This window comes from Cupressus sempervirens, chromosome 8, assembly GCF_028749045.1.
Source record: "Cupressus sempervirens isolate cs-2001-9-10 chromosome 8, ASM2874904v1, whole genome shotgun sequence".
Classification (NCBI taxonomy): Eukaryota; Viridiplantae; Streptophyta; class Pinopsida; order Cupressales; family Cupressaceae; genus Cupressus; species Cupressus sempervirens.
Window position 1 is genome coordinate 661,793,233 of NC_143125.1, and position 13,953 is coordinate 661,807,185.

Consider the following 13,953-nt stretch of genomic DNA (forward strand, 5'->3'; position numbering starts at 1 on the left):
ACTACAATGTATAACAATTTGGATTTTAAAATAAGAAATGCAAAGAAGGTCTCATTTCATTTCCTTGCACCAAGAAAAACAATAGAGATTTTTCATTTCAGAGATAAAAAGTGTACATACTTTCCAAAATTTATCCCTAGATCAAAATTTCAACATAGTGTTCCCTTATTTTTCCAACCAAAAAGTCCACTTTACAATGCTAAAAGATGTCCTTATATAGACATAGAGGTTAGTAACTACCTCTTCATGGTTAATAACCACCCCCAAAATACATAATTTTGGAAGGTTAATTAACCTCAAGAAAATTAACCTATACAAAGAAGACATTCAAAAGCAAATCTTTTAGCTAGAATTCCCAAGAATGTATACATATTCAATCACTGATTCTTCTAGCTACTAACTCTATCTACCCAGACACAATTGATCTATCCTGAAAAGCCCTGAAATGTGTAGCTTCCATGACAATCTTTGTAATATTTCAACACAACTTGCTATAAGAGTATCTATAATAATCATCTTCTTTAGTCCTTCGAGTCTTTCAAAACCTGGTGCCTGCCACAACTGGGGACATCTGGTAATGACAAAGCTTTCCAGGCTTGTTAAAAATTCAATGCCTTGTATACTCTGTAGCCTTAGGCGATTCCCAATAAAGACACTCCTCAACCTCTTCAAAGAAAAACTCACCCTCCACTTTGGGCATTGGTTAATGAAGGTTCTCTTCAATCTTTTCAATAGTTCAATAACTTTAATACTCTCTAGCTTTGGACAATACACAATCCAGATCCTTACCAATCCATTCAAACTTTTAATAGCTGGCACATCTTTCAAGATTCGATAGTGATTAACAATGATCTTCCTCAAACAACTGGCATGCCTAATATTTGGCAACTCTATCAAACTGCTACATATTCTTATTTTGTAAGATTCAGCATATCTTTTGAAAAATACATTCCTCGACTCTTTATATTTCAAGAGCACCAGACATTCCAGTGTGATTACCCCTCTGACATCCACTTGTTTTCCGTCCAGCTAATACATCCATGAATGCGGTCTTATCGGCTCCACTAACTCCCACTAAAGCTATAAGAATGCCAGGTTTAAAAGCTCCACTCACATCTCACAAAAGCTGTAGCCAGTCCTCTATTATGCCTTGTTTTAATTGTGCTCAAATTAGCACAGGCCGGGAGGACACTGGTGAAGGTTGAGGCATATGGATTTATGCCAGTCAATTGCATTTGATTAAATACCTCCAAGGCTTTCTCCGCAAACTCATTTTGAGTATACACTGCTATCACAGCATCCCAAGAGACAACATCTGGTTGAGGTATTTCTTTGAAGATCTTTAATGTTGATTAAGATCATTACTTTTTGCATATCCTGTAATTAGTACATTCCAAGAAATTCCATCTCATTCAGAAGCTTCATCAAACACCATATGAGCTTCTGCTAGCCTTCCACACTTAGCATACATATCAACTGATGCATTGGATACAAAAAGATGAGATCAGAAGCCGGTTCTAACTATGTGGTTATGGATCTTCTTTCCCTATCTCGGGTCACCAAGCTTGGCGCATACGCTCAACATGGTAGCAAATTTGAAATGATCCACTTTCATTCCCAACTCACGCATTTTCCAAAATGATTTCCAAACATCCTCGTAATGTCCATATTTTATTGAAGAACCCAATAAGATGCATAATTCTCACATTATCAAAAGACACTGATTGGGGTATGTTTGTGTATGCACAATCGCACCAGAGAAGCCACAGGATGTCTTTTGTGATCTTGCTATTCTCACCTTTCAAGGAATCCCCACTGGCTACCAGAATCTTTATAGTTTGCTTCTTGTTTGTGAGTTTAGTCCGATCTGACAACAATCACAGAATCCCATTTTCATGAGACATTCTTTCAAACATTTGTCATACATCACTCTTGATTGACTTGTTTCGTTCATTTATATTGCAGATATGCCTGATTACGTAGAAAGGAACATACATTTCTCTTTACACAAGCTGCAACGCTCTCATGTACAGCAGAACTCTAATGTAATAAGCAATGCTGCTGTCGCTGATTAACCATAACAGTGGTTCAAAGACATGGCATGAGGCTGGAGACTCTCAATCATTTTGTCAAATAAGTTATGTGCTACAGCCAGGTATGGTGCTCACAAGATCAATCATTTGAAAATAATATTGGCCTACACCACTTCTGGTTGACCACTTAAATGTTTCAATTCTGATACTATCGTGTGATTATCATATGATTATGCACTTCTCCTCACAATGTTCCTTTTGATATACCTGATTGAATATGCACACATTATTCCTGAGAAAGCAAAAGCTATGAATCCTTGCCCAGGAAAACAGCTATCCCCAACACAATATAAACCATCTACAGTCGTTGTGTTAAATGGCATCCCAAGCAACCCTTTCAGATTTTTACGAGGTATAGGTCCATAAGTTCCATCCTCGTGAGCAAGGAAATGTCTATGTGTCTTAGGTGTACCAACCTCTTTAAAATTTATTACATCTTTCAAGCCTGGAAAAAGGGTCTTCTCCAACCTGCTAATAATTTCATTGGCCACAGTTTCTTTCTTGGCATTATAATCTCTAAATGAGAGGCCCTTCCAATCATCAATCCATGCAGTAGTAAAGACATGAAGAATATGGCAACTGTTAGGAGCTAGTGAAGGATCTAAAATAGTTGGAATACTGAGAAAAATGATTCCATATGTTTCCTCTAGTTTTCCCTAGTCATCCTCTAGAATAAAATGATGGCAATCTATACTCGATGGCAAAACACTCTCTTTCACTCCCAAGTGAATGGAAAGAAAAGAAGGTACTTTTACATATAAACTCTAAAAATTTTGTTCCTCTTTAGGAAGCTCCTCTAGTCTTAAAAGTCGTCCAAAGGTGTCCCATCTAGTTGCATTTGAAATGATCTTCTTGGCATAAAATTCTCTACCATCAGAGAGCCTCACTCCTACAGCTTTTCCATTTTCCAGTTTAATATTTGTGACATTTTCCTTGTATAGAATCGAGCCACCATTATTGATTAGACCTTTAGCTAGATTTGTGGCAATTCCACCTACACCACCAACAGGATAATTTATCCCTCCAAAATGTCTATCACGTAGAACCATACTTGCATTTATCATTGGTGTCCGCAAAGCTTTTACCGTGCTCACAATGAAGCACTCTGCATCAATGAAATTAAGTAAAACTGGATCTTTAATATACTTCTGGGCTATGTCACCAGCATTTTGTGGCAAGTAAGAGGCAAGAGTTAGGAATGCCACTAGATCTTTGAAAAACTGGCCAAAAAGATATAGTGGCTCCTCCAAAGATTTCAATTCCAGTGAACTCAAAGAATTAAACACCTTCCAACATTCATTGTAAAATTGGGAAATTCCTTCCTTTCCATGGGGTAAATAACTAGTAAGTTCAACAAGAAAATCTTCAAACTCTCTGTGCACATGAACAGAAAGACCCCCTGGCAAATGGTAATGAATGGTTATTGGATTAGGTATGACCTCCGTTTTGCAACCAACAGTTGCTAATGCTTTTGTGACTAGATTTATAGAGCCCGTTTCATTCCTCACGAGCATCTTTCAATTCAACCTTTATTAGGTACCAACGATTTTCCAAGCTTTTGTTTGTTGAATCAAGATACCGTAGGAGATATGGTTTTGATCAAAGATGAGTTTCTTGATATACACATCTAGCCTTCCTGAATACTGTCTTCATCAATTAATCATTTCGATGCATATACTATAATCATGACAAAAGAAATACTTCCACCATCTTGTGCCCGAGATTTTAAAGAGTGTGATTCTTTCTTCTGTTAAAATGATGGGGTGCCTGCATCTTTCTCCACTTGGGCATATGCTCAGCCAAGATAACTTTATCATCCCCATTTTCTATTTCGAACCATCTTCATGTCTGATTTGGAATTTCAAATAGGTTAATAACTATTTTATAGAGGTTAGGAAAAACATGTTTTTGATGGTTATCATTAACCTTTTAAGAGGTTAATGGTTAGGAAAAACGTATTTTTGGGCGTTGACATTAACCTTTTGAGAGGTTAAGAAAAACGTATTTTTGAATGTTATCATTAACCTATTGGGAGGTTAGGAAAAACACGTTTTGGGAGGCGATCATTAACCTTTAATAACTTGAGGCTTAGAAGTTGGGTTTTAGCGATTTCAAGTGCTGTGCGAAGCTGCTAACGAGCAGGAGAGATGGAGGCTTAAAGACTCACAAAATTCAAAGATAGAATGGCCAATTTAAGGCTTAAAACCAGGCAATTTTCAAATATTAACCATGGCCTATAAAATTGAAACAATTTTATAACCGGGCAACAAGGGTCAAACATGTAAGGTCTACACTAGCACCCTATTCTAGATCTTGATGAAATAAATATGGTTAGGAGTTAATTGAGTTATGATTTACATTTTGTTTTCTTACTAATAATGATTTAAGGGATCCTATAGGAGACTAATGTAGATTTTGATACTCTATCCCATAACATTAGGTTGATAAGATAAGACCACATGGAAATGAGATTTAAAATGTTCAAGACAAGAACCTAACCATGAGACACTACAGATGATCTACTAGGCAGTTAGGAAGGATAAAATAACATTCATCCTACTAAGAACAACTATGAGCATAGGTTATGATGATAATTAGGTATATGGATATGTTTGAAATTGGTTCTAAATTATTACGACATAATTATTGAAACATTCTGATAGTCTGTGGAGTTAAACCTGGAAAATCACACAAACCCCTCATAATGTGATAAAGCGATATTGCTAGGAATGTTGCTATGTTTAACTTGATCTAAAGTTACTAGTTAATTGGTCTGCACATTAGTGATTTTCACTTAGGACATATATGTTAAGATCCATTTTATATTGTTTTTATGATTCACTAAAGATGACTTAGAGTTTCATTGTTATATGAGAAAGAGTTGTGGTGATACTCTGATTGAAAATGATTTATAATAAGAAGGATTATTGTTGATACACATATTCAATATTTCAATGTTTTAAATATTTTATGAGAATGATAATGCAATGTTTTGAATATGCACTTAGATGAAAGTTAAATGGAATATGATATTGCAATGTTTTATCGATAATACTTAGAACAGAAATGATTAGATGATAATTATTAATTGTATATGTTAATGAGAAGTATGAGATATTGGATCAATGTTGTACGTGTTTGTATGTATCCTATATTATTTTATTGGGTTACTTATGTTTAAGTTGAGTGTGCACGAAAGTTGAACCATGGAGATTAATGGGGAAACAAGGTTAAATCTTATGTGAACACTGTAAAGCCAAGGTGAATCTCTAGAAGATTCAAAACCTCATTGTATTTTTTTTTTTTTCGTAATGTGATTGTGCATGAGTGTTATAGATAGAGAGCATGATTAATTAGGGACATGTCATCGTAATGTGTAAAGTGTTTTTATGTGTGAGTGTGTCATTTGACACTTGAATTGTCTATGTGTAAATGACATGTCAGATTAGCGTTCCTTGGCATGAAGACACTTTTACTAAGCCTAATCATCATTGTGAAATCAATTAAACCACCTTGGAGAGTGTTAGGAAATGTCACCTTCTTGATGGTATTCAAGTTATAAGTTGATAGGAACTTTAGAGAGCCTAAAGTGATTCCTAAGTGTCAATTTTTTGAAAATAAGCTACCCACATGGTAATAGTATGGGTTGGGGGTTTAAATATAATCATAAGTGGGTCTAGGGGACCTAGGGGACCCTCAAAAATAGTCATTTCCAAGCCAATTCGAAAATCATATTGTCACATGAATTCTTCCCTCATTAAAGCACTTGGTTAAGTTCTCATTGGTGGAAAGATACAAAAAGTAAGAGGGGTAGGTGAGGATAAAAGTGGAGGTCTTTATAGGGAGCTTGTGCCAACCTTGGTGATCATTCACCCACTCTCTAATTTTAGAGACAACCAAGGATTGGAAAGGGAAAGTTTGGAAACCAAGCAGGAAGGGGTCTTCATTCCATTGCCATAGCTTGTAAGCAAGTTAGTGCTTCATGCCATGCTTCCTTTATATCATATAGCTGAAATTGGAAATTGTAAAAGTGCCTTTTTGTAGGATTGTTCTTGGGATTTTTGTGTTGTGTTGTATTGTAAGGGTGTGTATTGTTCATGCAATTACTTGGGGTTTCTTTTAAATTTTCTTGTTTTGTTTGGATGTTGAAATTTGTTCATGGTTGTGAAGGCTTCACTCACCCTTGGGAGGGAAGAGCAAGCCTTGGGTGAAGGGGTTAGTTGGGCTTGAGATATAGTTGAGAACCTTGGAGTATGGCCTCCATTGTATGCCAAATTCTTTCATAACTTGTTATGGACAATAAGGAGAATGATGGTGTGGTAAGAAGGTTGATGGAGTATGGAAATCCAATGGTGCTTTGGTTGATGGTAGTATGATTGGAGGATGTTTGTGATAGCCCCGAAAGGACATGAAAACTTGTTGTTTTGTGAAAGCCCCGAAAGGGCATGAAAACTTGTTATTTTGTGAAAGCCCCGAAAGGGCATGAAAATTGTTGTTATAGCTTTGGTATGTTATGGCAAGTCTCCTAATTGAAATCCCACCTTCACCCAATGTTATGATTCCATTTTTGGATCATTGTGCAAACCTTGGTTCGGGTTGTAAATGTGTTGCAAAATGTGTGATTGTGTTAGTTTATGTTGCTATGATGATGTTTGGATGTACCCTGGTTGAGCCTTGTTTCCCCTAGCATGGGGGTGGTCTCCTTGAGGCCTAGGTTGGGAGGTGAACCTCCATGGTTCATTACTTTTACCTCTGATTTGCAGGACCCTATTGGATGATCTTGAGAATCTAGAGCTCTTATTGTTCCTCCATGTGCATAGGAGATTAAGACATTCTTTGTTGTATCCAAGTTGAGGTTATGAGAAAACTCAATTCTGTTATGTGAGTCTGAATGTATTGTAAGAAGATGTTATGGATTTAATTTAGCTATCCAGTGGAAAGGTTGTGTGTGTTCATGTGTAGCAAAAAGAATTTCCATTGTGTATATTTGATACGTCAATTTCATCACCTTTGTGTATCATAAGAATATCATGGAAGAGAGATCTATTGTAATAATTTTGTTATCTTATTGTCTTGGATAGGAACATCTCTGAAAACTTCAGAATACTTGGTGTTTGGAGTGATATACAGAAGGATTTTCCCAACTAAATTTGATATCATAAAAGAGATAGCACATAGAGAAAGGATCATCCTTGTTGATTAATATTATCATTTAGTTCCATTATATACTAATTATGAATGTACATTAAAATTTAAATCTGCATGAGATTATAATTTTAATCCTTGTGAGAATGGTTTCTAAACTTCATAATGCATAGATAGGCACAGTTCAGATAGTACCATATAAACTCTTGTCATGAGATGTATATTTATTGTATTAAGTTTAATGTTTGAATGTTACATGAATTACAATTTTAAAATTATCCTTAGTTGATAAATAACTCCAAATCATCCTTGCAACTACTTATCCTAAGTATCCTAGATTGCAAAAGAAGAAAATCGAGAGAATAATTTAGAATGAATATAAGCATAAGAATAACATGCTATAGGTGTTCATTTATCTTTCTGGATTTTGTATGGGAATGCAAAATTAAATCTTAGGTCTATTACAGACCAATAAAACATTCAAAGAATATCCACCCAATCCTATGCAAGGTATTATTAATGCAATAAAATAAAATAGATCTGACATGGTCTAATTCAATTACAATGAAGGAAAGAGAGTGCTTATTTAATATCAATAATAATACTAAAAAAAAGAAATTGCATGGCACCAAGGGCAATCCTCATAAAAGTTTGAAAGAAAAGAAAACAATAAAAAAATACAAGTCAAAACTTTACAAGGGATAGTGGTCCACATGGCACCTACCCTTCTTAATTGTTTTGGGAAGGCTAAAGCTTGTCCATGCTTTTGAAATGACTTAAACCCACTCCCTAGGTGACCAACATTAAAAGAGATGAAAAAAAAAACAAGGTAATGATGCTAGTTGCTGACTTTTGCATACCAAGAATACATTTATGACTCCTTTTCAACTCATCATGTTAGCAAATTTTCCCTAGGTGCCTAATGCTTGGTAAAGTGAAAAGTTATAAATTACACTTCCCACCCATCAACTCATGTATAAATTAGGACTAGGGAAAGTTTTGCAAAGTGTTAAAAGTTGAAATGAATGCCATATGTCAAATTTTCCTTGTGAGACAAGCTGCTATTTGACTTGATTGTCCTCTTGATGTTCTAGGGCGATGTGACTCATGTCACCCCACTTTGGGAAAAGAAAACAGGTACATGAGCTTCTAATGGGAGAAGATTTTGCATTTTAAAAAATATATATAGATATATGTATATAGATAGCCTATAGGGTGGCAGCTTTCTTAACCTCATAGGATAAGGGAGAACTTATTATATTAAAATTTGAGTTTGTAATCCTATGCAAAGTTCATGTTTTAATTTTGATATTGTCAATGATTAGTGTTAGGATTTAAGAATAGCTAGACACTAGGAATTGAAATTCATATTCTTAGTGGGGTAATGCGGTATGGGTCATTTTAATATTCTTGGGATTATTCTAATATTTTTGAGATTAGAATATTATAAGAAATCAATTATGTTATAGGGGAATATGATCATAAGATAAAATAAGAAAGTAATTATAAGATATAAGGAAAGTAGCCAAAGTAATAATGTTAAAAAAAATTTATTATCATTAGTTAGCCATTCACATAGATTGCTAGTTAGCAACCATGCACTAACATGTATTCGTAGTAGATAAAATTAAAAAAAAACATGTATTCGTAGTATGTTAATGTAGTATGGTTAGGAAATAAGTGGTATAAATGGGAACGAGTTAGTTAGTAATAAAACATTCGTGAGTTTGAAGGTATTAATGAGGGCAAGTAAATCATAACTTGTAAATGGACATAGATAAATTGGTAGTAGCTATGGTAGCATATAAATGATCAATTGAAGAGTAACTAGTACCAGTTAGTGAGCGTTAGTTCGGTCCAAGATTCAGATGAAAAAAATTAGATATTTAATGACATTAATCTAGTTGTAACATACATATGTCTATTGGAGGCTATTTAAGAGTATTAAATTTATAAATAGTCATAATAAGTAAACTAGTTTTAAACAAACAAAAAAAAAAGTTGTTGTGTTTCGTCTTGTAAATCTCGGGGCATGACAAAACACTTAAAGATGTAAAATTGCTTAAAAATTTTCAATGTTCTCATCGAAAACTTTGATAACTTTTTGTTTTATTTGACAAACATTTTAGTTGGATCTTGGTAACTATTTGAAGAAGCTGGGATAGGAGTTGGAATTTTTTTATAAGGACATCCTTGATCCTTTTAGAGAGTTGGAAGTCTGAGACATTTTGGTTTATATGAACTGTCAGCAAATTAATTAGTTATAGTTTTATGCCTTTGGGTATCTTGGAATTTTAATGGATTGAATTTGGATCTGTAGTGTTTGGAAGTGGTAGAGGATTTTGATTTTTGATTTTGTACAATTTTATTTTGTGCTTTTGTAAGGTTTTAGTTTCTTGAATAAATTATTTTTCATTATGTTTACTTCTTGTTATGAATCAAGTGTTTGAGCAAGATGGAGTCATAACTCCCTCTCCCACTGTAGGATTTGTACAAACTCTTAGGATTTAGGAGATGAATCCTTGTATATATTGTACACTAAAGGATGGGACCTAGAAATAAATGAAATAATTTTTGTGGTGATTCCCTAAGTGAGCCAGAGATGCATGGCTGGGGATCATAGTATGTAGTAGAGGTGATATGAATGATTGAATGCATGAAAAGTTTTGATAAAATTATGGCTTGCAAAAGGAGAAGGTGTTTAGGAACCCCAAATGAAGGGTGGAGTATTGATTAAATTTTTTGGTAGCTTTTGGTATATTTTGGAGAAATTTTGAGTTTTAAACACTTAAAGATGTAAAAATTGCTCAAAATTTGTCAAATGTTGACAACTTTTTGTTGTATTTGAGCAAATTTTCATTTGGATCTTGGTAACTATATTAATAAGTTGGGATAGGAGTTTGAATATTTTTATAAGGTCATCTTCGACCTTTTGACAGGATTGAAAGTCTGAGACATTTTGTTGTGTATGGACTATCAACAAGTTAACCAATTATAGTTTTATGCTTTTGAGTACCTTGGCATTTTAACGGATTGAATTTGGATTTGTAGTGTTTGAAAATGGTAGAAGAGTTAGAATTTTTTATTCTATACAACTTTAGTTGGTGATTTTGTGAGGTTTTGTTGCTTGAATAAATTATTTTGCATTCTATTTACCTGTTATTTTGAATCAAGTGTTTGAGCATGATGGAGTCATAAATCACTATCCCACTATAGGATCTATACAACCTCTTAGTATTTGGGAGATGAATCCTTGTACGTACTATATAGTGAAGGATGGGCCCTAGAAAGAAAAGAAAGCAATTTTTGGTGATTCCTATGGCAAGTCAGAGATGTCTAGGTAGGGATCATAATATGCAGGAGAGGTGGTATGAGTGATTGAATGCATGAAAAGATTCAATAAAAGTATGTATTGTGAAAGGAGAAGGTGTTTAGTAATCCCAACTATATGATGGAGTATTGGTGAAAGGTTTTAATGAGTATTAAAATAGTTCTTGCAAAATTGGTTCAATTACCATGGAAACCCTGATTTCTAGGCACCAATATATGTTGTATTGTACAAATGCCTTGAGAGATTGAGACCTTATGAATCCTCAATTTCCTTGAAAAGAGTGTCAATATTAGTGGATAGGTTTCCCCCTTGTTAATGATGTTTCCAAGTTATTCTAGTTTTTCTTCATTTGGTAGGATAATTGCTTGTAGGCTTTTTACAAGCAAGTTTGAGCAATTTTGTATGCTTCTTGGAACTCGATTAGGGTTTTATTTACAATGGTGGTAGAAATTCTTTTAGATTTTCCTATAGATCTCTTAGATGCCCATACCTTCATTTGAGGGTTAGTTGTGATATTGAGGTTGTGTGGAGGTTTGGAAGGAGAAGCCATAAGAATAAATCAAGCTTAAGGATATTGTTAAAAGGTAATTTTTCTTACTTAATGGTGTGCACTAGTTGAAGAGGCTAGCACCTCATAGTAAACATAGTAAGGGGATTAGGGTAGGAAGACACCTTATTAGTGTTGAGATAATGGGTGTTGAACACATTGCATAATATTGTTACATTGTATTATTTTATTTTGTTATGTAATGTTTCACCTAGATGGGTGTGCAACATGTAAAGATTCCCATTGGATATACTTGATGAGTTGTACTGTAAAATTGTGATAATAGTTCATGTAATTATTTAATATTAGAGAAAAGAATTAAAATTCTAATATTAAATGCGGGGTCAATGGGTTAGGTAGCACATGGTTTTAGCACATGTTGTATGTAATACCATTTGGTGGTTTTGTGGGACTTGCTACTATATAAGAAACCACAAGGGTAGTTGTTTTTTGAGAAGAATAAAGGGAAAAATGAAAGAGTTGAGTGGGACAAGGCTTGACAGGTTAGCCAAGGGAGGATTTTTGAAGATTGGAAGCATGGCATGGGATCTATGGATTCATGGTTATTCACATGGATTTCTTGGTAGTGGCTATGGATTTGAAGCCTTCCATAGTTGTATTGCAATGGTGTCTTCACTAAATAATACATGGTGATGGATTCTTTTGGAGGCTGGGCTTTCCCTCCATGAGGGTTTCCTGAGGTATATCTTGTGTCATAGTTTTTGTGTGTATGTTGTCTATTCTCTTGCATGTGGATTTCAATTGCATATTTATTTCAAATCTATTATGGGTTATGTTGAAACAATTATATTCTTTGTTGCAATTTTCCTTACAAGTCGTATCAAAGCCTAGTTTCATTGTTGTAATCCTAGATTGAATCCATGTGAATGCATTAGAGGATAAAATAAAGGGCAAGATATATGAGTTTTTAATTGCAGATCTAAGTGTTTTGGGTTTGTTGTTATGATGGAACATTGGTAGATTTTGGACATGTGAAGTTGTTGGACAAAAGGGTTTTTTGATGTTTCATTTAAATGAGGCTTTTAGGGGGAGTTTGCAAAAATGACCTCTTGGGTAGAAATAGACCTCACCATTGGATCTGGGTCGATGTTTCCATAAATTGTGATATATGATATGCACTAGTTTGGTCATGTTCAGAGGAAATGAAAGAGTTATTTAGTTTCAGCCCATGATGGCCATCAAATTTAATCCATTTTCATCACAAAAAAAAAAAATTTGCAGTGAAAATGTCAAAAAGACTGTCTTAGTAAAACAACCATAACTTTATCTCAAGATATTAGATTTCAAACTTCTTATAGGTGTTGAAAAGCTAATTCCAAGGACTAAAACATGGTGTAGGTTTGATTCTATGATTTTTAAATTTTATCATTTGAAAAGGACATAAGCTAGATGTTATTTATTTTGAGCATAAATTAGGGCATAACTTAGACATACAGAGTCAGATTTTGGACTTCAAGTAGTCAACAAAAAGCTCTTGGAGAGCTATACACATTGGTTCAGATTTGTTGCAGGTTTGGTATAGGTTATTTTGTGATATATTGATCTGAATAATTTATGGTATATATTGACTATGGTAAAATTGTGAGTTTATGACATTGTATATTTGGAGATTTAAGATTTGATGTTAGTGTATACTCAGTTCATATTTCAAATTAATCTCATGATGATATGGTTACCAGTGTTTAGTTTGAATATATATGATGAATTTTTGGATCTACAAGTTGTGTAGTGTCGTAAATGGTCTATACTTATAGGTTGCATTTATAGCTTGGATATGGGTTGTCTTTGCCCATTGATCTTTCATTACTGATGCATATTTAGATTGGTGGCTTGGATTTGGGTTGGCAATGCCCTAAGTTACATGATTTGCTATTTTTTTTTAATGTAGAAGGGATGATATGTTGTTATCAAGTATAGTCATGGTGGAGGACTATGGTTGACTATTTTATGTTGACAGGTAGGACACATTATGAGTTAGTTGCTCAGTTCATGGATGTAATCATAGTGCCATAGATTTTACATGACATGATTGGATATATAGGTACATCCTTGATGTTCATTGTTTTATATTCTTGATTTGGTTATGATGGTATATTTTCTTGGTTGAGGATCATGGTTATTTGATTTCTTTTGAGTAGCTCATGATGTGCACTTTGAGTTCTTTGATGGTTTAATGCCTGATTGATTCTTATGGTTAGAGGATGGTTTTTCATCATGATTTCATAGATGGCTTGGGTACATGGTTTAGTGGGAGCTTGTGATAGTGATGGGGTGATTGTGGAGGATTAGTTCCTCATTGGGTTTGTATCTTCTTGGTTTGGAGATCTTGATTTCACTTGGTATTGACACTTTGGTTGTGTATATAGACCTACAGGATCTTCACATAGGAGATGGCTTTTATGATGCCTTGGTACCATGGTTGAGTGGGAGTTGTTGGCATTGATACACTTATTGAGTGTTTGTAGATGTTGGAGTTTTGTCTTAGATCTTGTTGTTGCAAAAGTGCCTTTGAAATTCCCATGGTGCACTTGTTTTCTTTGTGCTGTGTGAAGATGGTTAGATCTTAAGGACTCATGGGGTTCTTGGTTATGTTCATGGTGTGTGGAGATGGTTTTTCTTCATGGTATGTGGAGATGGTTTTTCTTCATGGTGTGTGGAGATGGTTGCATCTAGAGGACTCATAGGGTTCTTGATAAAGGTGTAGTTTATGCTTTCATTTGGCATGTTATCCTTGGTGGGAGGATGGTTTCATTTTTATGTTCTGGTATACTCCTGATACATGTTTAAATTTTTGACATGCTATAGTATGTTCATAT

At 34.4% G+C, this 13,953-nt stretch overlaps 1 pseudogene; it reads right to left on the reverse strand.

Moving 5' to 3' along the window:
* Positions 1-402: 402 nt before the first annotated feature.
* Positions 403-3,607, reverse strand: LOC149544190 (prolycopene isomerase, chloroplastic pseudogene; annotated as a pseudogene).
* Positions 3,608-13,953: the final 10,346 nt, after the last annotated feature.